A 13,971-nucleotide genomic window follows, 5' to 3' on the forward strand; every position below is an offset into this window, starting at 1 on the left:
CCCCGAGAGATCGATTTCTCCCTGCCGTTTCAGGCGGGTAGTGTAGACCTCGCCTTAATCATGATAAATGTAAAAAGTAATTAAGCTCCTTCATGGAATAAGGACTTTTCCATGTGGAGACTTCGTGCACAAGCCAGTTGTGAATCTAAAGCGCACCATCCTGCTGCATACTACATTGTGGCTTTGTGGATCCTGCTGCCACACACACTAAATTTCAAACAGCAATGGATCAAAGCACACTACAGAACATTTAGTGTGGGGCACCAGGGTCCATGTGGCCACTTAGTGCATGGCAGGCTGCTGCACTGCAGACTCACACTGCTTGCTGCACACCAAGTCTCCACATGGAAAAATCCTTATTCCATGAAGGAGCTTAATTACTTTTTACATTTTTCGTGATTGAAAGGCTGTTACACCCACCAGCTTCAGGGAGGTTTCACATAACATTATTATTAGATTGTTTTTGTTGTTTTTTGGGAAGGAGGCTATATTGTAGTAGCACTAGGAGCCCAAGTCATTGATCAGGGTCCTCGTGTGGTAGGCACTGAACAAAGAACATAAAGACACTCCTTGTCCCAAAGACCTTATAAGCTAAGTACGAGACAAGACACAACCTGGAGGGACAGACAGGGGAGCACAAGGAAACAATGACCCAATATTACTCAGCAGAGATCTCAGCTTATTCCATTCTAAAGGAGCAGGGGCATTGTTTCAGACTGGGGGGAGGGACAACTTTAATTGTGATTCCAAAGGCTACTTGGGCACCTGAAAACTCTTTTTTGCAGATAACAATTTAGATACAGTGCTCCTGTCAGATAATAATTTCAAATTCCTATATAAAGAAAGAAAATTAAATAAATATTAGACCCATTCAGCTCTAATACTTATTCTGACATCTTGTGTCAATTCACTTAAGGGACACCGGTTAGGTTTAAAAAATTAATGTATATTCCTACTTTGTTACTAACTCTTGAATACACCAATTGAAATAATTGTAGAAAAGCCTAGATTACTTTCTCTCACTTTTTTGCAGTTCCACAAGCTTGGAATAGATCATTTAACTTTTGGAAACGTCCTATTAGGGCAAGGCCCTGTGAGTTTATACTGCACCTGCCTGGGGATCTAGGTGTGTTACTCCATTACAAAAAAATAATAGACTAGAAACTGACTTTGAACAGGAGTGAAACTGACACTTTCAAGTCACATAGTATTGCCAACCCCAAATGTTCAAAATCAAGAATCAGGCTTACCAAAAATCACGAGATTGACTTTAAAAGAATGAGATTATGTAAAAATTATAGATTTGATTTTTTTTAAATTTACATTCTGCTTTTTGAGCCTTTAAGGTGCACTGGGGTCACATTTTGAAGCTTTCTCCACAGCCACAAGGGCTAGAAACTTCATTTTTCTTTAAGAATGAAGGCTGAAATCATCACATATCCACTTGACTCCAGGAGCTTGGGCTTTAAAGAAAACAATAATTATCATGTATCAGAGGGGTAGCCGTGTTAGTCTGGATCTGTAAAAAGTGACAAAGAGTCCTGTGGCACCTTATAGACTAACAGGCGTATTGGAGCATAAGCTTTCGTGGGTGAATACTCACTTTGTCAGAGGCATGTCTGACGAAGTGAGTATTCACCCACGAAAGCTTATGCTCCAATATGTCTGTTAGTCTATAAGGTGCCACAGGACTCTTTGTCAATAATTATCATGAGATTCATGACAAAATCATGAGAGTTGGCAACACTGCTTTCACTTCTGTTTAAAGGCTAGTTACTTTACAGAAGGCTTTTAAACACAACACTACAGCGATTGAGTTGCAGTTTTCACAAGAGAATATTTTAAATCAAACACCAAAAAAAAAAACCCTCCACGTTTTAAAGTTGGGGAAAAAATTGAGACTTCTGAGGTATATCAGGGCCACTGCAGGCAGGAAAGGAAACTAAACAGGCACAAGAGCTCTGGGCAGCTCTTCCTCTTGAAAGAAAGTTGGAGGGTCAGATCTTCTAGTCCTTAATCAAGTAAAACTTCTATTGCCATCAATACCTCCGCTTATTGATATAAACATCACAGTGAACATGTGATAACATGTGTGGTCAATAACTATACACTTCATACTTAAATATCTGAGCCATCTTATCCAGAGTTACACATCTTATATACATTAGCTCAGGGACTACATTTTCTGGCATATTCTGAACAGTGCTGAGCGCACAGATCGTGCCCTGTGAATACTACAAATCATGGCAATAATTGTCGACTTTATGGACTGTGTGGGTACAATTTCTGTTCTTTATTCTGGAATTGTTCTGAATACAGCTGAAACCCTAAGAATTTGATGTATAATCACATCTGATACTCATACGACACTTTCTCATTCCTCCCTTTTCTCAAACTTAGAACAAAAAATAACAAAACAAAATGGTTTTCAGTTAAAATCTAAAATAACACAGCAGGCATTGCTGTACAACTCAGCCCGGGGCAGAACCTGCCACCCATTGGTGGTTAAGTGCTCTCCTCTCATCTGACTCTCATTTCTCTTTCTTTGTTCATCCTTCCTGACCTCTGTGCTGCTCTCATACTGTCAACCATGACATTGTTTCCAATCATCTGGGACCAATTGCTGGAGTGTCAGAGAACTGGCTTTCTTGGTTTTGCTTCCATCCATCAGAGGCCTCTTTTTCGCAGCATGCAGCAGAGAGAGAGTCTGGTCCAGTGGACAGAGAGCTAGCCCTGAGGGACCTGAGTTCTACTTCCTCCCTGCCCCCCATGGACTTCCTGTATGACCTCAGGTCACTGCCTTAGGGACAGAGTTTCAAAGGTTTTTAGGCACCCGAAGATGCAGCTAGGCATCTAGTGGGGTTTACAAAGCACCTAACCTTCTAGGCACTTTTGAAAATCTCACTGGGTGCCTAAATACCTTTGATAATCTGGCTGTTAGTCTCTCTGTGCCTCGGTGCCCCATCTGTACAATGGGGATATCAGCACTGCTCTCCCTTACCGAGGGGCTGTGATGTGAGGTGCTTAGACACTACAGTGATGGGGCCACATAAGTACCAGAGGTAGAGTGGGAACTTCTCTATACCATTGCTATCCCTTCCCTGGGTTTTAGCCCCTTCTTTTCACTTATGCCCCTTACATCTTCCTCTTTTCTGAATGTAACGTTGGCTGTATTTCTTCTGAGTCCCCTACGTTCTCTCTTCAAGCCCCCTCTTCCCTTTCCCCACCCCCCAAGATGTTTTACAGGTTCATCTAAGGACTTCCAGACCCTTAATTTAATTACCAGCCTTTTCTTATCATAATCACCCTGCCTCTGTTTGTAAACAAAACACTGACTCCCTGCCCCAGGGACACAAGCTGGGAGAAGGTTTCAGAGGGGTAGCCATGTTAGTCTGTATCAGCAAAAACAACGAGGAGTCCTTGTGGCACCTTAGAGACTAACAAATATATTTGGGCATAGGCTTTTGTGGGCTAGAACCCACTTCATCAGATTCATGGAGTTAAAAATACAGTAGGCAGGTATAAATATACAACACATGAAAAGATGGGAGTTGCCTGACCAAATGACGGGGGGCAGGGTTAATGAGGCCAATTCAATCAGGGTGGGTGTGGCCCATTCCCAACAGTTGACAAGAGGCGTGAGTATCAACAGAGGGAAAATTACTTTTTGTAGTGACCCAGCCACTCCCAGTCTTTATTCAGGCCTAATTTGATGGTGTCCAGTTTGCAACTTAATTCCAGCTCTGCAGTTTCTCACTGAAGTCTGTTTTTGACATTTTTTGTTGAAGAGTGGCCACTTTTAAGTCTGTTATTGAGTGTCCAGGGAGACTGAAGTGCTCTCCTACTGATTTTTGAATGTTACAATTCTTGATGTCTGATTTGTGTCCATTTATTCTTTTGCATAGAGACAGTCCGGTTTGGCCACTGTACATGGCAGAGGGGCATTGCTGGCACATGATGGCATATATCACATTGGTAGATGTGTAGGTGAATGAGCCCCTGATGGTGTGGCTGATGTGGTTAGGTCCTACGATGGTGTCCCTTGAATAGATATGCGGACAGATTGGCAATGGGGTGTGTTGCAGGGATTGGTTCCTGGGTTAGTTTTTCTGTTGTGTGGTGTGTAGTTGCTGGTGAGTATTTGCTTCAGGTTTGGGGGGCTGTCTGTAAGCGAGGACTGGCCCGTCTCCCAAGGTCTGTGAGAGTGAGGGATTGTCCTTCAGGATAGGTTGTAGATCCCTGATGATGCGCTGGAGAGGTTTTAGTTGGGGGCTGTAGGTGATGGCTAGTGGCATTCTGTTACTTTCTTTTTGGGGCCTGTCCTGTATTAGGTGACTTCTGGGTACCCTTCTGGCTCTGTCAATGTTTCTTCACTTCCCCAGGTGGGTAATGTAGTTTTAAGAACGCTTGATAGAGATCCTGTAGATGTTTGTCTCTGTCTGAGGGATTGGAGCAAGTGCGGTTGTATCTTAAGGCTTGGCTGTAGACAATGGATTGTGTGATGTGGTCTGGATGAAAGCTGGAGGCATGTAGGTAAGTATAGTGGTCAGTAGGTTTCTGGTATAAAGTGGTGTTTATGTGACCATTGCTTATTTGCACTGCAGTGTCCAGGAAGGGGATCTCTTGTGTGAACTGGTCCAGACTGAGGTTGATGGTGGGGTGGAATTTGTTGAAATCCTGGTGGAATTCCTCAAGGGCCTCCTTCCCATGGATCCAGATGATGAAGATGTCATCAACGTAGCGCAAGTAGAGTAGGGGCGCTAGGGGACGAGAGCTGAGGAAGCGTTGTTCTAAGTCAGCCATAAAAATGTTGGCATACTGTGGGGCCATGTGGGTACCCATAGCAGTGCCGCTGACTGGGAGAAGCACCTCACTGCAGAACTCCCATTCCACACTAATGCAGAGCAGTTAAGAGCTCTGCCTGGGAGCATACCTCCTGTATGAAACTTGGGGGGAGGGGGATGGAGGGAGAGAGCAGCCCTCCCACACTCACCCTACCTAATTGGTTACCTTGAAAAGGAGATGCATTCCCATGCTGGGGGTGGGGGAGGGAGAAATGTCCATATTGGTTGTAAAGGGGCCATATTAGTGCAAAGCATTATTATTATTACTATATCTGCTGTCAGGAAAGTGTGCAGAAGTAAGAACTGTGCAAGGGCACATGGAAGCCGACAGAGAAAGCTGTGGGCTGTTTATCCAATCCTTATTGAAGTAGAAAGTCCCATGGTAGATATGAATGTATTAATCCCATGGAAAAAGGAGATCTTGCATATACCTGTTAATCTTGCAGGTAACTTTTGAATTAACTATACAGATACTTCTGTACTGAGAAAAGACAAAGGAAAAGAGAGGCATTCTTCAGGCATTCTGATCAGTAGACTCATTGGAAAACTAGCTTAACCAAATAACTTATGAAGAGATTTTGTACTAATGACATGTTGCTGCATATTTATAGTAAGAGTGCCAGATATTGACATTGTGACTATGATGGGAGAACCTTGAGAACAAGCCTTTGTGGTTAAGCTTTGTTGACTGTCTTACTTTTTCCTGTACACGTCAATGTTCGAGTGCATGTTTGAATTTTGTTATTCTCATCCCTCCCAGAGTTATGTAACTTTGAACTCATAGTTGAACAGTTGGCCCTGCCCTAAGGATTGCAAACAAAGTGAATGATATTTGTTGAGACAAGTAGATAATTACTTTCTTTTCGATTCCTTGGTGGGGTTGGATGTCAACAGAATCAGAGCTGGACAGGAATTGGTAGGGAATTTTGGCTTATCCCTTGAATTCATCAGATTTGGCAGAGACAGGTGGCAAGCACTGGACAATATTGGGGTGTGGTGGTTAGCATGCCTCTTCAATGTTGTGTGGAAGGCGGGTGCAGTACCTCTGGACTGGCAACCTGGGGTGGTGGTCCCGATCTTTAAGAAAGGAGACCAAAGGGTGTGTTCCAACTATAGGGGGATCGTACTCCTCAGCCTCCCTGGCAAAGCCTATGCCAGGCTGCTGGAGAGGAGATTACGCCCATTAGTTGAACCTCAGATTCAGGAGGAATAATGTGGATTCTCTCCCGGCTGTGGAACAACAGATCAGCTCTTTGCTCTCTCGCAGACACTTAAGGGGTTGTGGGACTTTGCTAATCCAGTCTACCTTGGTTTTGTAGACCTGCAGAAGGCATATGACTGTGTTCCCTGACATGTCTTGTGGGAAGTTCTGTGGGAGTATGAGGTGCCGGTGCCGCTTTTGCGTGCTATCTGGTCAGGGCCAGTGCAAGGATATTTTGCGCCCTAGGCAAAACTTCCACCTTGCCCCCTCCACCCCCCCCCCGGCACATCGGTTCATTGTGGGGGGCAAATCCCGCCAAGCCTTTATAGACCCCAGGGGCCAGCCTGCTCAGAGGCCAGCCGTGCCCAGGGGCTGCTCCCCAGACCAGATTCCCCCCTCCGCACCCCCTGAACTCCCCTGGAGGGTGCACAGCCCTCCCATGAGCCCTCCCCACCCCACCCCGGCGGCCCCCGCCCCGAGTCCACTCACTGGCTTTGCCGGGCTTGGGTCGCTGCAGCAGTTCGGCAGGGAGGAGCTGCCTTCTGGGGGCTCCTGGGGGCTCCTGCAGCAGATGCATGCAGGCAGAGGCCCCCGTGCGCCCCCCCGGTTTCCCCCTTGCCGCGCTTGGGCTCTGCTGCTCCCGGGACTGTGAGCCGCTGCCGCCACCGCTGCCCCTCCTGGAGCAGGCTCAGGGCCCCGCGCCCCGGCGGCGGCTCACATGCCCGGGAGCTGCAGAGCCCGAGCATGGTGAGGGGGAAGCTGGGGGGCGCACGGGGGCTATGCCCACATGCATCTGCTGTAGCCTGCAGGAGCCCCCTGGGGGGGGCGCCAGGCCACAGCCTGGACAGGAGGGGTGAGGGGCGCAGCTGCTCCCCGCTAGTGGCGCCGCCACCTTTGCAGGGCTCCTGCCCCCCAGCGCTGCACCGGCTCCTTCATGGCTGGGGCTCACCACCCCCGCAAGCTGACACTCTGGCTCTCCGGTGCCTCCGGAAGGTGGATCCTCCCTGCAAAACCAGGGAACCACTTTTTGGTGCCCCCAGGGTCGTCCTTAGAATTTATGGGGCCCTATGCAGTATTATTAAACTGATGCCCCTAGGCCCGACGGCAGCCTGAGCTTGCAGCCCGGCGGGGGCGGAGGGACAAGGCAGAAAGAATAACAGGATGCCTGGCCCGCCTCACGGTGGTGGAGAGTCACAGTTCCCTGCAAAGACCCCTGTACCCTGTCCCTCACGCAGAATGGACATGCAGAAGGTACCTAATTAAAAGCAATAAACTTGGGAATAAAAAATGTCAGTCACAGGTTTTTTGATATGCCCTGAAGTTTGTCAGACATTTATTTGCAAAAACTTTGTAATAAGGGCGAGTCAGCTGACTTGCTGAATACAACATTAAATATTATGGAATATGACCCTGCCAGCAGGTAGGGGATCTTGGGGGACAACTACTGCACTGGTGGGGTGCAAAATAAACTTTATTAAGAAAATGCAAAAACAGGGAAAATTCAATAGTGAGGGGTATGGGGTTTGTTAAGGTAGACAATTGGGGAGGGGTTTCTTTTAGTAAATAGGATAGGGGGTTTCAATAGTGGGGTACAATACAGTGGGGTCCAATACAGTTGGTAACCAATTAACACTGAAGTATAAATGTAACAGGTAGCTAACAGTTCCAATGTAAAGGTGTGTCACAGCAGCATATAACCAACTAACAGTTATGGGGAAAATGTGTTAAATAACCAACAACTCTAGGTAAAAATATGTCACAGTGGTGTAAATGTAAAATGTGAGGTGTGTTAGAGAGAAAAAGGGTAACCAGTGGGGTTTTATGCTAGACTTCAGTAATACAATTGAGGTTTGGCAGCAGCAGGAGCTGCCCTGTTATACCTGCAGCCAGTGTCAGGCCTGGAGGGAAGAGAAAAGGAGGGAGTCTGGCTCAGTTTGTGGCTGACAGGTGAAGAAGCAGGAACTAGCTGCCTCCCCACCTGAGGGAAGGCTCACTAGCCTGCTAGTTGAGGCAGCTACCAAGAACCAAGCACTGTCTTCCTGGCCACAGGAGACAGAGAAAGAGGCCTACGAGCATTTGGACTAAGAGGAATCCGGGTGACTGAAGCATGGAGACCTTGTGGGGGTTCTGACCCCACCAAACTTATGGCTGCCTTGCCCACAGGAACCTGGGACCACAACAGGATGCTGCCTAGGGCCCATAAGGGGGCACTACTGGAGACATGCTACCACAGGAACTTGAACTGTAGGGGCCATGTAGGAAGTAGCCCAGGGTAGTGGACAAAAAGTTCCCACTGGGAGGTCCCCCTACCGAGAGATTGACTTACGCAGGGCCCTGGGCTGGACCTGGTGGAGTGGCAGGGCCCAGGTCCCCCTACTCCCCTGCCTTACAGTCTGAGGCACCTCAACCACAGAATCAGGGGGCAGGAATGCAAGTACTCCAACTACTAGGCTAACTGGCCCTCTAAGCCCCCTGTTACAATGTACTCAACACATGTTTTAAAGTATAAATCCCAGACAGGGCTAACTAACAGGTTTTGGGGTCAAACAAAGGACATTGATTCATCTGTGTCTGTCGGCCATGTACATTAAGCATTGTAGGCCAACAAAATGGAAGCCCCATTTACTTACAAGTCAACTGGGGGATGGGAAGTCAACAGGCGACAAGACACTGGAGAATAAATCCCAGGGGTAGGGGTCATCATAATTCTGGGGACAAAACAATTCACTTTAGGGGTATATGAAAAAGGCAAGAGGACACCATTTTATCCTTCACCAAGGAAGCAAAAAGGACAGCACTTTTGCATTTATGGAAGTTAGATCCTAGTCACGTTGGTTGATGATGCTGGAAGATTGCTTTAGGTGAGAAACTCCTTTAGCCAGGAACTGAGCCTGTTAAAGCTAAGTTTAGATTCTAAGAAGCATGTTATACTTTTTGTTTTATATGTAACCATTTCTGTTTCCACTATTCTTATTCACTATCTCTTAAATCTTAGCTTTTGATAATAAATGTCTCAGTGCTGTGATATTTATAAAGGACTGATCCTGAGTTGTACCAGTCAAGCTGTGTGTATACTGTTCCCTTGAGGACAGCAAATATGGTAATTTTTGTGAATATCCAGTCACAGGGACTGGATACCACAGGGTAATGCTTTCGGAGGGGCTCGGAGGCTTGGGTTCACCTACTGTTAATCTGCAAGGTAAAGTGAGGGCCGGCAGAGCCCTGAGGAGATTGTTTGAGTGGCTAATAGCCTGGTGGTGTCAGAGAGCCGACATGCAGTTAAACACAAGCAAATTTTCCTCTTGTTAGAGGCGGGGGTGGGGGGGAGAGAGGAGAGAACAAGCTGACTTACAGTCCTGAACACACCAAGAAAGTGTCACAAAGCTGAGCAACTCACAGAAACAGTTATTAAATCAAGGCAGAATTTGGCCTATATAATTTTAAAGAGATGGCTTTTAAAACAAAATGGGAGGCACTGAAGTGAATAAGTGCCACATATGCCACTCCCAGGAGGGTTGCTATTTCTTAGAAATAGTGCTGTCAACCAATTAAATAATCAATCGCGATTAATCATGCCATAAAAAAAATCAATTGTGATTAATTGCACTTAATAACAGAATACCATTTATTTAAATATATTGGATGTTTTCTACATTTTCAAATATATTGATTTCAATTACAGCACAGAATACAAAGTGTACTGTGCTCACTTTATATTTATTTATGATTACAAGTATTTGCACTGTAAAAAAATAAAAGAAATAATATTTTTCAATTCACCTAATACAAATACTGTAGTGCAATCTCTTTATCATGAAAGTTGAACTTACAAATGTAGAATTATGTGCAAAAAAGCTGCATTAAAAAATAAAACAATGTAAAATTTTAGAGCCTGCAAGTCCACTCAGTCCTACTTCTTGTTCAGACAATTGCTCAGACAAACAAGTCTGTTTATATTTGCAGGAGGTAATGTTGCACGTTTCTTGTTTAAAATGTCACCTAAAAGTGAGAACAGGCATTCGCATGGCATGTTGAAGCCGACGTCGCATGATATTTACGTGCCAGATGCGCTAAAGATTCATATGTCCCTTCATGCTTCAACCACCATTCCAGGGGACATGCGACCATGCTGATGACAGGTTCTGCTCAATAACAATCCAAAGCAGTGCAGACTGATGCATGTTCATTTTCATTATCTGAGTCAGATGCCACCTCTTGTAAATAAGAAGAGGGCAGCATTATCTCCTGTAAAAATGTAAACAAACTTGTTTGTCTTAGTGACTGGCTGAATAAGAAGGAGGATTGAGTGGACTTGTAGGCTGTGAAGTTTTACATTGTTTTGTTTTTGAGTGCAGTTATGTAACAAAACAAAACAAAAAAATCTACATTTGCAAGTTGCACTTTCAGGACAAAGAGATTGCACTACAGTACTTGTATGAGGTGAATTGAAAAATACTATTTCTTCTGTTTATCATTTTTACAATGCAAATATTTGTAATAAAAATAATATACACTTTGATTTCAATTACAACACAGAAAACAATATATATGAAAATGTAGCAAAACATCCAAAATATTTAATACATTTCAATCGGTATTCTCTTGTTTAACAGTGCAATTAAAACTGCGATTAATCGCGATTAATTTTTTTGAGTTAATGGCATGAGTTAATTGCGATTAATGGACAGCCCTACTTAGAAATGTTATGGCACTGTATTGTTATATAGACACCTTGTGTTCTTTTCAGTCTACTCTGTGCTAATTTGACCTGTGATTTCAGACTGTGACAAAGAATAATACATTGATTTGCTGTAATATAAACTTATTAATATGAGCATCTAAGTTCCAAACATGATTGCAGGGTACAGTTGTAGTAATAAATGCTGGATTTCTCTGTTTATAAATAAATGCCATTCAGTAAATATGAACTTGTGCAACATATCTGTAGGTGTGCCAATTTTCTATTTCCATAGATCATTACAATCTATGACTAGATCTAACTGATCAAATCTGCCTAAGGGAGGCAGAAACTTACTAAAATAACTATTGCGGGTATGTTTATAGTAAATAAAGTGGGCAGAAACATACTGAACTGATAAGGTTGCCTCATGCAATCTGCAAAGTGATTGTTCTGCACGCAATCCGCAAAACGTTTCGTCTTTACATGCAAGAAGTATAGCTGTCAGTAGCTGGGAAAGATGTATATCAACTGTGTGGTGTATGATATGAATTGAAATTGTGGTACCACTTTGTCTGGGCCAGATCAAGGTGGGGAAAGAGCTATTACATGCCTAAGAAAGTAACCTGAGTAATGAGCTGGAGTCAAACTGAGTTTTTTTGGCTCCCAGGGAATAGGATAAAGTGTTCTCCCAGAACTGGATGAGGTGTTCTTGATAAACTGAGCGGAAATGTCTCAGAAGGAATCCTAACATGAAGAAGAATTTGCCCAAACTGATTTGTGGCAGCCAATACCAGGCAGAAAAAAAACCCATATGTTCATGCTTAATTAAAACATTTTCAGGATTATTTGACCCTTATAAGTAACATATATATTGCCACCCTCATCATAGCAAAACCAACCAACCAACCTTTATTCTACAGAAATAGTTTCAAATACTGCAGTAGGACCATTGTAAGCTGTAATATTTTGGATCACTACTGAAGAATTTTTAAAAAAGGTTACAAGCAGTTTGGTGCCTTTGTTTGCTACTTCATGATAATTATTTTGGACTAGTCTGCAATTTTTTTGGTATGCAAAATATTTTTAAAAATATCATTATAGCTCCCAATCTAGTAGGAGAGCTTTAAATTGTTTTTGAATCATTGGTAGCTGTCAGGTTCCAGCACACTAATTTTCTTTCATTAGATTGTTCAGTGAACAAGAGGTCAGCTGATTTGCTCTTTTATCTGTTTCACTCCTAACAGTAACAGCCTTTTGTTTCATAATGATGTATTGATTTCTTGCCTGCTCCTTGCCCCATTCTGTCTTTGTAGTTTATCTGAGACCATGTGACTGTGATAATAAAATTGTTTTTTTGTGGAAGTGCTGCTCTCTGAAGGCCAGGCCAGCTTTGCCTTTGCTGATAATGTATTCGCAAAATCAGATCATTTAAAGGGAAACACAACCAAGTATTCTCTGTCCAACATTTATATTTTGTTTAAAATAAAGTTTTACAAAACCTGCTACTAATAGGAATGTTTTATGACTTTACATTCCTTTTTTGATCAACAGTTTTGTTTCCTTTGGTGTTAAAGTGTGCAACATTGTGCAAGCACTGGAGAACCAGGAGGTACTAGAAACAAAAAGTAAACCTGATTAATCTTTTTTTGATCATCGTTTTCCTGAGCTGCAAAAAGATAAAGAGCATGAATAGAGAAAAATAAAGCAGATACAAAATGTTTAACAGATCCCTTTCCACAGTACTCCTTCCTAGGCAATCATTTCCCATTTTGTATGTGTGTTTAACCCTTCTGCCAAGTGCAGCCAGCAGCAACCAGGGCCGGGTTCAATATCTAGGGGTTCCTTTCCCTTGATACCACCAGAACCGGCTCAAGCTCCCACCCTGTAACCTGGGAAATTTACACACCATCCCTGGGCGCCTCTATGAGGCAATACTTCTCCACTCGCAAGCACAGAGTTTGAGTGTAGAAAAGAAACTTTTAATTAAAGGAGGGAAGTAACTCAGCGTTAATTTGGGAAAACACCGCCAACAGGGTTCATAAACATAAACCATGACTAAAAGACCCACCCCCAAGTAGGATGGGCAATGTCCTTTTCCCCTCAGGTTATTAAGTCCAGCAACCAAAAGTCCCTTTCACGTGCCTGACCCGTCTCTGCACCCCACTCACAGTTGCTGTACTTGGTCAGTGCAGACCCAGAGTTCAGAGGTGCATCTGCAGAGTTCACCTCCCTCCCTGGGTGGGTTTAAGAGGTACCTTACTCGCTCCGCTGCTCGGGCACTCGCTCGCCACCCCTCTCTTCCAGCCACCCACTAGCCGCTCCTGTCAGTCGCCTGCGCATCCCTCTCACTGCACCTCTCCACCAGCCGTTCATCACGTCTCTCCACCGCACCAACCACTTGTTCACCAGCTGACTGGCAATTGCCTTCTGCTGCCACCTGCCACTCCGCTGTGATCTGTGCACATCAGTCTCTTAGTGATTTTCAGCTTTCAGCAGGCAGGGCAGAAACACAGTCCTTCCACAACTGATTTCAGCTCTGATTGAGCATTTAACATAACAAAGAGGCTCCTAATGCAGCCTATTTAGCTCTATTTTTTTAACAGAGGGAAGGAACAGGTTAAACCAGTCTAGGGAGGACCCTTGAGGGCACGTAGCCTCCTGGTTAAGCATACCTGTCCCCACCCCTCTTACTTTTATAGGGCTTTGACATTCGAGCCCCTGGCTTAACGAGGTTCTTTCAACTAAGGGTGGCCCCCTCATTTGGGACAGGTTAAGCACAGTCCTGCTTTCCTGTATTCCTACAATAATTACAACACTGGTAAGCATATTTCACTACCTCTGCATTCAGTACTAAGGTAATTTGTATCCAACACCAGCCAAAGTTGATCACTTTGACACCAGTGTATCTGCTGAATATGTATGCAGAGTAGAAGCAAACTGTATTTACATAAACACACCCAAAGTCTCTTCCCTTCCCAGCTAGCTGTCAGGGAAGCATTCATTCAGACCCTGCTTACACATGTAACTGATTGTTCCTTCCTTCGTAGAGAACTTTGCATTTGTCCTTATTGAATTTCATCCTATTTACTTCAGACCATTTTTCCAGTTTGTCAAGTTCATTTTGAATTTTAATCCTATCCTCCAAAGCACTTCCAACCCCTCCCAGCTTGGTATTGTCCACAAACTTTATAACGTACTCTCTATGCCATTATCTAAATCATTGATGGAAAATATCGAACAGAATC

The sequence above is a fragment of the Malaclemys terrapin genome, chromosome 2 (assembly GCF_027887155.1).
Source record: "Malaclemys terrapin pileata isolate rMalTer1 chromosome 2, rMalTer1.hap1, whole genome shotgun sequence".
In the NCBI taxonomy this organism is placed as follows: Eukaryota; Metazoa; Chordata; order Testudines; family Emydidae; genus Malaclemys; species Malaclemys terrapin.